This window comes from Equus asinus, chromosome 24 (genome assembly GCF_041296235.1).
Source record: "Equus asinus isolate D_3611 breed Donkey chromosome 24, EquAss-T2T_v2, whole genome shotgun sequence".
In the NCBI taxonomy this organism is placed as follows: domain Eukaryota; kingdom Metazoa; phylum Chordata; class Mammalia; order Perissodactyla; family Equidae; genus Equus; species Equus asinus.
The window spans coordinates 18261000-18273882 of record NC_091813.1 but is presented as its reverse complement, the minus strand read 5'-3'; positions in this window follow the sequence as shown (position 1 = coordinate 18273882).

Genomic DNA, 12883 nt, shown 5'->3' with positions numbered 1-12883 from the left:
CAGTTTCTTATATTGGGGTCTTAAAAGGACAATCTTGTACCCTACAAATAAACGCAAAATCAGGAAGTGCCAGAGACATGGTTACAAAATAATTTAGTTTAATTCTTTCTTACTGGACCATAGCTATGTTGTTATTTATTATTGTTATTATTAAATTTTTTTACATTATTCCAATTTGGGTTCAATCAATTGTGAGATCAGTGATCTGTTAATACGAAATACAACCAAGGCGTTCTAAAACAATTGGAATTCTTCTATAATATAAACATAAAATTGAAAAGAAAAAATTTGAAGATTCTTTTTTATATTTCCCAAATATAAAACCTAAACAAAAATTGTCAGTTTATGAATAAAAGGAAGGCATCTCATTCCTAGTGTGATGAGGCAGAAGCAAATTTTAAACAAAAGAGTAACAGAAAGGAGAAAATCATTGTGTGTGTTATTTTTGTCTTTAAGAGAGCATGGAGTCTTCAGGTGAAAGAGAGAGAAAGAGTAGGTTGAGAGAAAGAGGGAGAGCTGTGGAGGTAGGAAGAGAGAGAGGGAGAGAATGCTGTCATGTTCAGCAATGTTATGTTTGCTGTTCCTCCTGTGATCTGGTAGGAAATAGTTGTGTTTTCTTCTACCTAAGAAGAAGAACTAGCTAAAAGGGAAAGCAGTAAATCCTAGAATACAGACTTGGTGAGCCTAATTTGTTTGTAAATCTGACTGTGCTTTTGTTTCTGTTTCTCCACCAACAATATAAATTCTACATAATCAAAATCTTACCCTACCTCATACAACTTTTTACATGTAAACTCTGGAAATTAAACTTTGGGAAAGAGAATATTGGAAAGCTTGTACTCTTTCTCAGAGAGGATTCTTAAAATATCCAATAATCTAGTTCAACAAAGGCATTGATGGTCAACAAACAAGCCGTCTGTCTCCCTACATTTTCCAGTCCCCTTGCAATGAAAAGGGACCATGTGACTAGTTCTGGCCAGTAAAATGTGAGCTGAAGCAATAAGTGTCATTTTCTGTCCGAGACAGGAAAAATCCTTTCACGATTCCCCAGTTCTGCTCTTACCTCTTGAGGGTAAAAGTCACATATTTTTAATGGCAGAGCTACAAGTTTGAAACAGCCTGAATCTCTGAGCCATCACGTTGAGTTCAGCACCCTGGAGAGTTCCCAAACCTACGGTAACCTTCACATGAGTGAAAAATAAGCTTTATAGTTTAAGCCATTGAGATTTGGGAATGGAGTATTACCAGAGGATAAACCTATCCTAATGTGTCTAAGTTATTTGAGATTTGCTGAAGTAATCTCTTAATAGATGTGAAAAAAATTTAAACACTACAAAGCAGGCAGATAGTTAAATTTGCTTTTTAAAAACTGCACTCTTTTTGGTGCTTTTGTTGCTGATAAAAGAAAAAGTATTCTTGTGATTTTAGACATGGATATATTCATAATCATTATTTTCAATTTTACTAATGGAGAAGTCTGTGATTGCAAATTCCTCTTATACTTTTCTTAACCCTTGTTAATTTAAATTTTTCACATAAGTACAGTTGTATAGGAAAGCCAGGAAATCATAAATTTCTTGATATCAAATATTTTTTTCCAGATGTTTGTAAATTATATATAGTAAGCTCCATTATCTGGCATGACTCAGTGGGAGTTTTGGCAAAACCAAAATTTAAACTCATGAGGATTGTTTCTACTTTGATGAACCTAACAGGATGGATTAGGAAAAATCACCAAAGCACTGACGCAGCCAAATAAATCATTCCCCTTTTTATGGTAATACATGAGAACTATAAACTATGGCCATTGTTCTTCAGCCCTGTGGGCTACCTAATTGGCACTTAAGCCCCTTCTTTAATAAATGTTCCTATCTGCATTGAAACACCACCTGTTAGTGATCTTTACATGGGAGGAACATATGACCTCCACCTACTCCTATTTAACCAGTGGAGATTACTAATATTTATTAAAATAAACTGCAACCCCAAGACCCTTTGGGCATCAAACTGCACACGTGCATCAAGGCTACAATAACTCCTTATTGTACAGATTTTCTTAATAAATATTGCTAACCTCCACTTGTTAGAGATAGGTAGCTGGGATCCATATGTACTTTTCCTGTGAAGATCACTAACAGGTGATATGGTTCAATGAACACATGTCTCAGATTAAATTGCCCCAAGTAAGAAGCAAAATAGCCTTTTCTATAGGTAGTGGAAGTCCCTCACTCCTATGCACCCATGTAATGCTGTTAAAATAAATTACCATATATACAATTTAACACTCCTTCAAGAGGTTTTATCATCAAATAGGGAGATGCTAATTTTTTTTAAGATTTTTTTTTCCTTTTTCTCCCAAAGCCCCCAGGTACATAGTTGTGTATTTTTTTTTAGTTATGGGTCCTTTCAGTTGTGGCACGTGGAACGCCGTCTCAGCATGGCCTGATAAACAGTGCCATGTCCGCACCCACGGCTGGAACTGGTGAAACCCCGGGCCGCTGAAGCAGAGCTCAGGAACCCAACCACATGGCCACCGGGCTGGCCCCGGGAGATGCTAATTTTAAAGGGCATCCCCTGCTGCTTCATGTGGACGTTATGGATGAGAATCAGGGGGAGAAGGTAGAGACTATTTTTTTGCTTCTGGCATTCTTCTAGTGCCCCCTGACATTTTTTTTCTACTGATGACATATTACAAGGAATGGAACAATGTAGATTTGTACTATAATCCCAGCAGGTAATGTCTGTTGCAGGATTTTATTTCTGCTATGAATACCAGGGAACAATAATCATCTTGAGATGTGCAGAGTAAGCCATGAATTAAACAAAGGAGTCAAGAGTTAACTATATTTATCTGCACATTTCCACTCTTTTCAATTGTAGAAATGTGTCATTCTTAAAAAGTGTTTTATTCATTTAAATGAGGATTGAATGGAAGCATTGGGAGACATGAGAATTCTATTCCAGCAAAAACATCATTTCTGAAGGATAATGGGAAAATACATTAGTAAATCCATAATGTGTGCTCTGAAAGTCTGTCAAAAGCTACATTCCAGGAACAGGTGGATTACTGACCCACCATTGACTATGTCTATGGATTGACCTCTTTTGCAGGAGAATTAAGGCAATATGGTACTAAAATAAGTAATTAGATCTTAATTAAACTCCTGGACTGGTAATTGATAAGCAATAGTGATGCTTACTCTTCAATTATAACACACAGCTGCACGTTCATTTGTTTTAGTTGTCTAGTGTTCTTTGCACAAAGACAGGGTAAATAGCCTGTGGAAATTAATAGCCATTTTGACTTTTCCTAAATAAATTCATCAGGTTAGTTTGGTTTAATTTCTGTTGCTACTCAGACTCCTGAGGGTGATTTTAAATACCAAAGAGAGAAAATTTCATGCAGAATTTAAAAAAAATAAATCCAATAAGCTTACCCTATTGCTATCTCCATTTCTAATTTACTCCTGCCTGTCTTCCACCTCCGTCCTATACACAAACTACGAATAGGGCCAGTTCATTATTACCTTCCCTTTCCCCCTAAGCTTTCCTTCCCTGAGAAGTGAAAGATGATAAGAGACCACCAAGAAACTATTAAAATGTCATAGACAGCAGCATATGTTTTGCAGTACCACCTGGTCCGGCTATTAAAAAGGAGATTCTTGGTAGATGCAAGTCCAAAAACAGAATCCTCCTGATGTGTTCTCCCTCAGGAATGGAAGATTTCACTCCCTTTTAACAGACTCTCTATGAATACTCTTTGAAGGGAAAATCGTAGTGCCTTTCATGAAAGTCCTTTCTTTTAGTTTTCTTCTCAAACTACATCTGTTACTTTTCCTATGGCCTGATGGATCACAGTTTATTAAAAGGATTCTATCTACAAAGGAGTAGAGAATTATTATGCTACTTTAGGACCTGTTTCTGGAGGGGGAAGGAATGTCATAGTCTAGTATCTTTATTTTAACTTGATTCTGCACTTCAACTTGAGTTTACTTGAATCAATAATAAACAGATTTTTCTACATTCCGAAGAAAAGCATTCTAGTTAAGTTCTTTAAAAGGTGACTAAAATTAAAGGTAGACTATATTTGTAATGTGCAAAGCATAATATATATGTGCATACATATGTCTGTATAGATAGCTAGCTATTAATAATTACCTAGTAAAATAAGTAGTAACCAATAGATGATTTTGAAAACATGGTAAAATATGAACATTAATATAATAACAAAAGAATAAGAGCTAACATTTTTAAACTGATGCATATAAACCAACTACAATTTTGGGTGCTTTACATGCATGGTCTCATTTAAATGTCAAAATAATGCAATTAGTGGATACTTTTATTATCTCAGTCATTGGTGGTGAACTAAGGCACAGCAAGGTTAATTAATTATGTAGAATAGAGTTTAACCAATACTCATTTTTGATTGATTGATTAACTACCAAACAGAGATTTATTTAAGTATATACTTATCTACTTATATTTCATATTAAATACACATTTATTATTTATATTCTATATATTTACATATTATGTATTAATATATACTTACACATTATGTTACATATTTTATATATTTAACTAAGTCTCTAGTTGGTAAATAGTTGATCCAATCAATCAAAAATAAGTTTTGGGTTTTTTTTTTCCTTAAGATTGGCACCTAAGCTAACATCTATTGGAAATCTTTTCTTCTTCTTCTCCTTCTTCTTCTTCTTCTTCTCCTTCTTCTTCTTCTCCTTCTTCTCCTTCTTCTCCTTCTTCTCCTTCTCCTCCTTCTTCTCCTTCTCCTTCTCCTTCTTCTTCTCCTTCTCCTCCTTCTCCTCCTTCTCCTCCTTCTCCTCCTTCTTCTCCTTCTTCTCCTTCTTCTCCTTCTTCTCCTTCTTCTCCTTCTTCTTCTTCTCCTTCTCCTTCTCCTTCTCCTTCTTCTCCTTCTTCTCCTTCTTCTCCTTCTTCTCCTTCTTCTTCTTCTCCTTCTCATCCTTCTCCTCCTTCTCCTCCTTCTTCTTCTCCTTCTTCTCCTTCTTCTCCTTCTTCTCCTTCTCCTTCTCCTTCTCCTTCTCCTTCTTCTCCTTCTTCTCCTTCTTCTCCTTCTTCTCCTTCTCCTCCTTCTCCTCCTTCTCCTCCTTCTCCTCCTTCTTCTCCTTCTTCTCCTTCTTCTTCTTCTTCTCCTTCTTCTCCTTCTTCTCCTTCTTCTCCTTCTTCTTCTTCTTCTCCCCAAAGCCCCCCCCAGTACATAGTTGTATATTCTAGTTACAGGTCCTTCTAGTTGTGCTATGTGGGATGCTGCCTCAGCGTGGCCTGATGAGCCGTGTTAGGTCCATGCCCAGGATGCAAACTAGCAAAACCCTGGGCCACCGATGTGGAGTGCACGAAATTCACCACTCGACCATGGGGCCAGCACCCCAAAATAAGTCTTTATTCAACCCTATTCTACATAGTTAATTAACCTACTGTGCCTTAGTACACACATACACCGAGTAGAGAATATATAAATATATGTACATATACATGTTTATTTACATATAGACACACTAAAGAGAGGGAGAGAGAGAATTTCGTGTCCATGAATTTCTTGCATTTCTACACATCTTGCCAGTGTGACCCTGTTTGCCTCCTTTTGCTCTGAACTATTTTCTTTTCTAGTATGTTTGAATAGTAAACAGCCTCGGAAGACATACATAGTGTCTTTATTTCGAACAAAGACATGCTTGCATACATCCTTGGAAGATAGAGATAGTATTATCCTCCAAAGCAAAGGACTGGCATACTGTCCATTAGAAAATGTTCAGACTCCCTGAGCTCTGGGTTCCTCTCCTGTAATGCAGTCCAGGTGTGTGCCAGTGTTACCTGGTCCTCTTCACATGATTGTGGAAATTGAGGAAGAAGCATGATAAATGCTGATACTCTGGCTACTGATATTGATATGAATAATAAATTCCTTTATCTCTGATCCAGGTGTCTTCTGTCTCTTGCCAGCATCCATGAAACTGTGACAGACTAACTTATCTTACAAGTAGGGTAAAACCTTAGGCACTTCACCTTAGGAAAACCTTAGGAAAAAATCCACTTTCTGATATACAGATATATTATGTCTCCTTTTTGATGTATTTCAAAGTTCAAAAAGTTGCAAACTTCACTTGGTAGTTTTATCTATTTTTTTTATTCCTACCAATAGTGAAAAGGGCAAATGGAAGGGAACATTAGAGGAGATTGTAACAAACAGAGGGCTCAAGAAACAACGTGGTCAAACAGACTTCGTGACTGTGCTTTGGGTGTCGTATTCTATCACATGCTCTTGGAGCACTTGCGACTAACTGACTTGCTAGCAAGACCAATTTTCCTCTGAAAAGCTAATCTAGTCCACCTTCTTTCTCTAGTAAGGTCCTGAATATTTCCTCCACAAGGCATAAGCTGACAGCATGGATAAAATTTGGTGATAGAAAAACAGCTCCTTAGAAGAGCTATTCTGTTGAAAGCAGTTCCCTGGAAACAAGGCAATAAATGCCAACTTGTTTTTAGTGGCAAGTGAAACTAGTCTCCTTCTTAAACTCTTTCTTTCATAGTCCTGCATGTATTAGAAAATGATACTCTGAATAGCAATTGCTATTTTTAGGTTTGTGTCTATAATAACAAGTATGATTTTTAAGGGTGATAACAATATTTAAAGATAATGTTAAATATACATAGATCTATTTTGCTGCAGGAAACATACCTTTAAAACATTTAGGAAAATTCTATAGAGACTTTTGTGTTTTTTATTTATACTCAAGATAACTGGTTTATTTTGGGTTTGTTTGTAGAGTTGATTTAATAATTGTTTTAATTAAAGGGCAGTGCTGAAGTTTCCCCTACCCTCTTCATACCCAGATTATCCTTGACTTGTGAAACAGTCGCTTCTTTTTCTGGAGCCTTAGGTAAAGTGAGTTTTTGCTGTGTTACTTAGGGTAATGCTTGCTGTTTTAACAAACCAACTCCCAAATTTCAGTGCCCTAATAAAATAAATGCCTGTTTTTCACTGATATAAAGTCCTACACAGGTTCTTTTGGTTGGCGGAGTAGAGAATTCTACTCCATATAGTCAGTCAGGGACCCAGAAATTTTAGAGGTTGTACCATCATCAACACATGTCTTTCCAAGTTCATCCTGGGTTGATATTCAGTTGGCAGAGAGGGAAAGAGAAAGTACGAAAACTATTCCCACTTCAAAACTTGACCCAAAAGTGTCACATATTACTTCTGCTCACATTCCATTAGCAGAAATTAATCGTAAGGCCCTATTGAGACACAAGAATGACCGGCAAGTGTAATCCATGACTGGGCAATCACTTCTTAAAAATAACCTCAGACTACTGAAGTGGGTCATGAATATTTGATGGAATAGCTGTCCCTGTCTCATTCGCCATCTTAGCAATTACTCTCCAAGTCACCTTGACAGACATCTCAATATTTTAAAATGTATTCATTTATTCTCATGAAATATTGTGAATGAGCCTGAAAATCATTCTGTAGCTATATGGAAACACTGGCTTCTTATATGGCAATAAAGTAGTATAAACTTACACACACTGATCATGATCAATGTAGTCACAATGAAGCAATCTGCGTGAAATCTTATGATATATGATACTACATTCATGTACCCTTACCTGGTGTAATCCTCATTTGAGGCTCATAAAGTAAATATGTATTGCCAGCTTTGTTTACATAATGTATCCTTCTCTAAAAAATAACAATTCTAAAAAATATCCTTTCCAGTTATCAATTTTTCTTTCAGAACAGTAGGCTAATGCACATGTTCAAGGAGGGAAAGCGAAATGAGTAGAGTTTATTCACTCATAGAAAAACATAATTTAGTTCTCAAAATCTGCACTTTTAACTAATGAATAAGTCCATTGTCTTTCAAAGATGGAGAAACCCAAAAGCTAGGAATTTAAGTTGTTGTCCATGATCATGTCACTTATGGTAAAATAAAAGCTGAAACCCGGCTCTTTCAGCCCTGTGCTTGCTCTGAATCCAGCTGCCATCCTAGGCAGGTTAAGCGTGTCTGGAGCTGTGGTGGTGGAATGTCCTCTGGTTTGCTCTGTGGTTGCCTCTAAGTCTCTGTACAGTGGGCTACAATGAATTAGAGTGTCACTGGCTATTAGGATTAATAATAGCAATGGATTGTTTCTTGGAAGTGTTTTTATTGCTTGTCTCTTTTCTTTCTACTCAACAAAATGTATCAAAAAAAACATGAAGACTGTCAAACTCACAAAAGAAGAGAAAAAAAATATTTCAGCCAGTCAGTGCCATATGCAAGGTAATACAATAGTAATAATTTCCATGATTTTATGTCAGATACTGGACCAGAAGTTGTTTTATATAATATTGTCCCAGTCTTTAGCACTCTTTATCAGTACCCGTTATCGGCACATCTTACCTGTTTTACAGATGAGAGGATAAGTAACTGATAAAGAAGGGGCAGAGGCGGCATTCATGTTGAGGATTGTCTTACTCCAGGCCATTCCCTTTCCCCATGCTCCTACTTTATTCTCATGAATTTCAGAAGAGGACATGTGGCTAATCTGATACGTGGTAGTATTAGTGGGTATTTTTAGGCATATTGGAGCAGCAGCTGATGGCTGTTTATGCAATTAAATTTGGGGTACAGAGGCTCGAATTGACCATTAAAATAGCTGAAACATTGAAGAGGTTGTGTTTTGGAAGGTGCCCTTTGATTGCCCATATAAGGTAATTTGCAGGTAAAAGGTAATTGTTAGGATAAGCCTGTTTAAGGAGGTAGAAATAAGGTTCAATTAATATGTTCGTTACACATAAGTGAGCTTTCCTGAAAGCACAACAAAATTTCAAGAATTAATTTTCGAAAAGGATTTAGAGTAAAGTAAATATACAACATGAAAATGACCACTGTCATAATTTAATTTTGGAAAACTAAGAAGCATCATTATGCTCTCGAAAATAACTCCCTTTGACTAGCACCTTTTTTTCCTATTTGCATCAGTCATCACACTTCTAATTCTTTATTATCCGCTTGCCCAGCTGGAATGTAAGCTGCATGAGGACAGCACCCAAGTCAGCGTTAGTCAACACCTCTTCCTCCAGCACTGTTTCTTCTGAGTTATGTTTGTCTCTTGATAATACCCATTAAATGAGTTGATGGACAAAGTACTGAAAGTCACTAAAGTATTTACATTAATACATGTTAATGGTAAAATTCAAGCAACACAAAAATGTATAAAGTACTTCCTACTAGGCCTCTACCACCCAACTGCATTCTCCAGAAGAACGTTTGTTCATCATTTTTCATAAATTTTTCTGAACATTTATAAGCATATATTTACTTCTTGGCACATTCACTTACCAGATACGTATATTTAATTGAAATATACATGTATCTATTTATTTATAGAATATCAAATCAATGATCAATGATCCAGACAAAAGGTGTAGAATTTGGTTGAATTCTTCCAGTCGCTAATAGGTAATATTCTACATCTTTCTGAAAACAAAAAGCTTATGTCAGCTCATTTCTTTGTGATTTATCTCTTTCTTACAAGGGCAACAAGCCAAAAGGAGATCAAAAGAATTGCATTTCAAAATTGGTTGAACTTTCAAGTTGTTTGGAGTCAAGAGATGTAAAAATAGACTTAAGATTTTAAACATGGCTTACAACATATGTTCTTTTGTCAAAAAATTTTATTTTGTTGAGATAATAATGGTTTATAACATTGTATAATTTCAGGTGTACATTATTATATATTAGTATATATATATTAGTACATATTATTATATATATTAGTACATATATATTCTGTATAGACTGCATTGTGCTAACCACCAACAGACTAGTTTTTATCCATCAACATAAACACGTGCCCCTTTACCACTTTTGCCCATCCCCCCATCCCTTTCCCCTCTGGTAACAACTAATCTGTTCTCTTTATCCATGTGTTTATCTTCTACGTATGAGTGAAATCATGTGGTGTTTGTCTTGTTCTGTCTGACTTATTTTGCTTAACACAATACCTTCAAGGTCCATGTTGTTGAAAATGGGACGATTTTGTATTTTTTATGTCTGAGTAGTATTCCATTGTATATATATATATATACCACATCGTCTTTATCCATTCATCAGTCAATGGGCATTTGAGACGCTTCCACATCTGGGCTATTGTGAATAATGCTGCAATGAACATAGGCGTGCATAGATCTCTTTGTATTGTTGATTTCATGTTCTTTGGATAAATACTCGTTACTGAGATAGCTGGATTGCATGGTATTACTATTTTTAATTTTTCGAGAAATCTCCATACCATTTTCCGTAGTGGCTGCACCAGTTTGCATTCCCATCAGCAGTGTTTATGGGTTCCCTTTTCTCCACATCCTCTCTGAAACATTATTTCTTGTCTTGTTAATTATAGCCATTCTGACAGGTGTAAGGTGATATCTCATTGTAGTTTTGATTTGCATTTCCCTTATAATTAGTGATCTTGGACATAGTTTCCTGTGCCTGCTGTCCATCTGTATATCTTCTTTGGAAAAATGTCTGTTCATATCCTCTGCCCATTTTTTTGACCATTTTGGGTTTTTGTTGTTGTTGAGTTGTATGAGTTCTTTGTATATTTTGGAAATTAACCCGTTATTGGATATATAGTTTGCAACTATTTTCTCCCAGTTGGTGGGTGGTCTTTTGGTTTTGTTGATAGTTTCCTTTATCTTGCAGAAGCTTTTAAGTTTGATGTAGTCCCTTTTGTTTATTTTTTCTTGTTTCTCTTTCCTGAGTAGAAATGGTATTCAAAAAGATGCTGCTAGGACAGATGTCAAAGAGTGTACTATTTATATTTTCTTCTGGGAGTTTTATTGTTTCAGGTCTTACATTCAAGTCTTTAAACCGTTTTGAGTTACTTTTTGTGTATGGTGTAAGATAATGGTCTACTTCCGTTCTTTTGCATGCAGCTGTCCTGTTTTCCCAACCTCATTCACTGAAGAGATTTTCATTTCTCCACTGTGTGTCCTTGGTCCCTTTGTCAAAGATTAGCTATCCGTGGATGTCTGGTTTTATTTCTGGGCTTTCAATTCTGTTCCATCAGTCTGTGTATCTGTTTTGTGCCAGTGCTATGCTGTTTTGATTACTATAGCTTTGTAGTATATTTTGAAATCAGGAATTGTGAGTCCTCCAACTTTGTTCTATTTTCTCAGAATTGCTGTGGCTATTTGAGGTCTTTGGTTGTTCCTTATAAGTTTTAGGATTCTTTATTCTATGTTTGTGAAGAATGTCACTCGGATTCTGATTTGGATTGCTTGAATCTACAGATTTCTTTAGGTAGTATGGACATTTTAACTATGTTTATTCTTACAATCCATGTGCATGGAATGTCTTTCTGTTTCTTTATGTTTTCTTCAGTTTCTTTCAATAATGTCTTATAGTTTTCAGTGTATAGGTCTTTCACCTCCTTGGTGAAGTTTCACCTCCTAGATATTTTATTCTTTTTGTTCTAGTATAAATGGGATTGTATTCTAGACTTCTCTTTCTGCTAGTTTATTATTAGTGCATAGAAATCCGACTGCTTTTTGTAAGTTGACTTTGTACCCTGCAACTTTGTTATAGTTGCTGATTACTTCTAATAGTTTTCGGGTGGATGCTTTAGGGTTTTCTATATATAGAATCATGTCGTCCACAAATAGCTAGAGTTTTACTTCTTCCTTTTTTTTTTGGATACCTTTAATTTCTGCTTCTTGCCTAATTGCTCTGACCAAAACCTCCAATACTACGTTGAATAGGAGTGGCAAGAGTGGGCACCCTTGTCTTGTTCCTGTTCTCAGAGGGATGGCTCTCAATTTTCTACTGTTGAGTATGATGATGGCTGTGGGTTTGTTATATATGACATTTATTATATTGAGGTACTTTCCTTCTATCCCAGTTTTGTTGAGAGATTTTATCAAAAATGGATGTTGGATCTTGTCAAATACTTTCTCTGTGTCTATTGAGATGATCATGTGATTTTTATTCCTCATTTTGTTAATGTGGTGTATCACACTGATTGATTTGTGGATATTGAACCATGCCTGCATCCCTAGGATAAATCCCACTTGGTCTTGGTGCGATCCTTTTAATGTATTTCTGTATGCGGTTTGCCAATACTTTGTTGAGGATTTTTGCATCTATATTCCTCAGTGGTATTGGGCTGTAATTTCCCTTCTTTGTGTTGTCTTTGTTTGGTTTTGGTATCAGGGTGAAGTTGGCCTCAGAATGAGTTAGGAAGCCTTCTATCTTCTTCAAGTTTTTGGAATAGTTTGAGAAGGATGTGAATTAAATCTTCTTTGAATGTTTGGTAAAATTCTCCGGAGAAGCCATCTGGTCCTGACTTTTGTTTTTTGGGAGGCTTTTGATTACTATTTCAATCTCTTTACTTGTGATTGGTCTATTCAGATACTATATTTCTTCTTGATTCGATTTTGGGAGGTTGTATGAGTCTAATTATCCATTTCTTGTAGGTTGTCAAATTTTTGGCATATAGTTTTTCATAGTATTATTTTATAATCCTTTGTATTTCTGTGGTATCCATTGTAATTTCTCCCCTTTCATTTTTTTTTAAAGATTGGCACCTGAGCTAACATCTGTCGACATCTTTTCTTCTTCTTCTTCTCCCTAGAGCCCCCCAGTACACAGTTGTATATTCTAGTTGTGAGTGCCTCTGGTTGTGCTATGTGGGATGCTGCCTTAGCAGGGCCTGATGAGCAGTGCTCTGTGACCAGGATCCAAACCAGTGAAACCCTGGCCTGCAGAAGCAGAGTACGTGAACTTAACCACACGTCCATGGGGCCAGCCCCTCCTCTTTCATTTCTAATTTTATTTATTTGAGCCTTTTGTCTTTTTTTTGT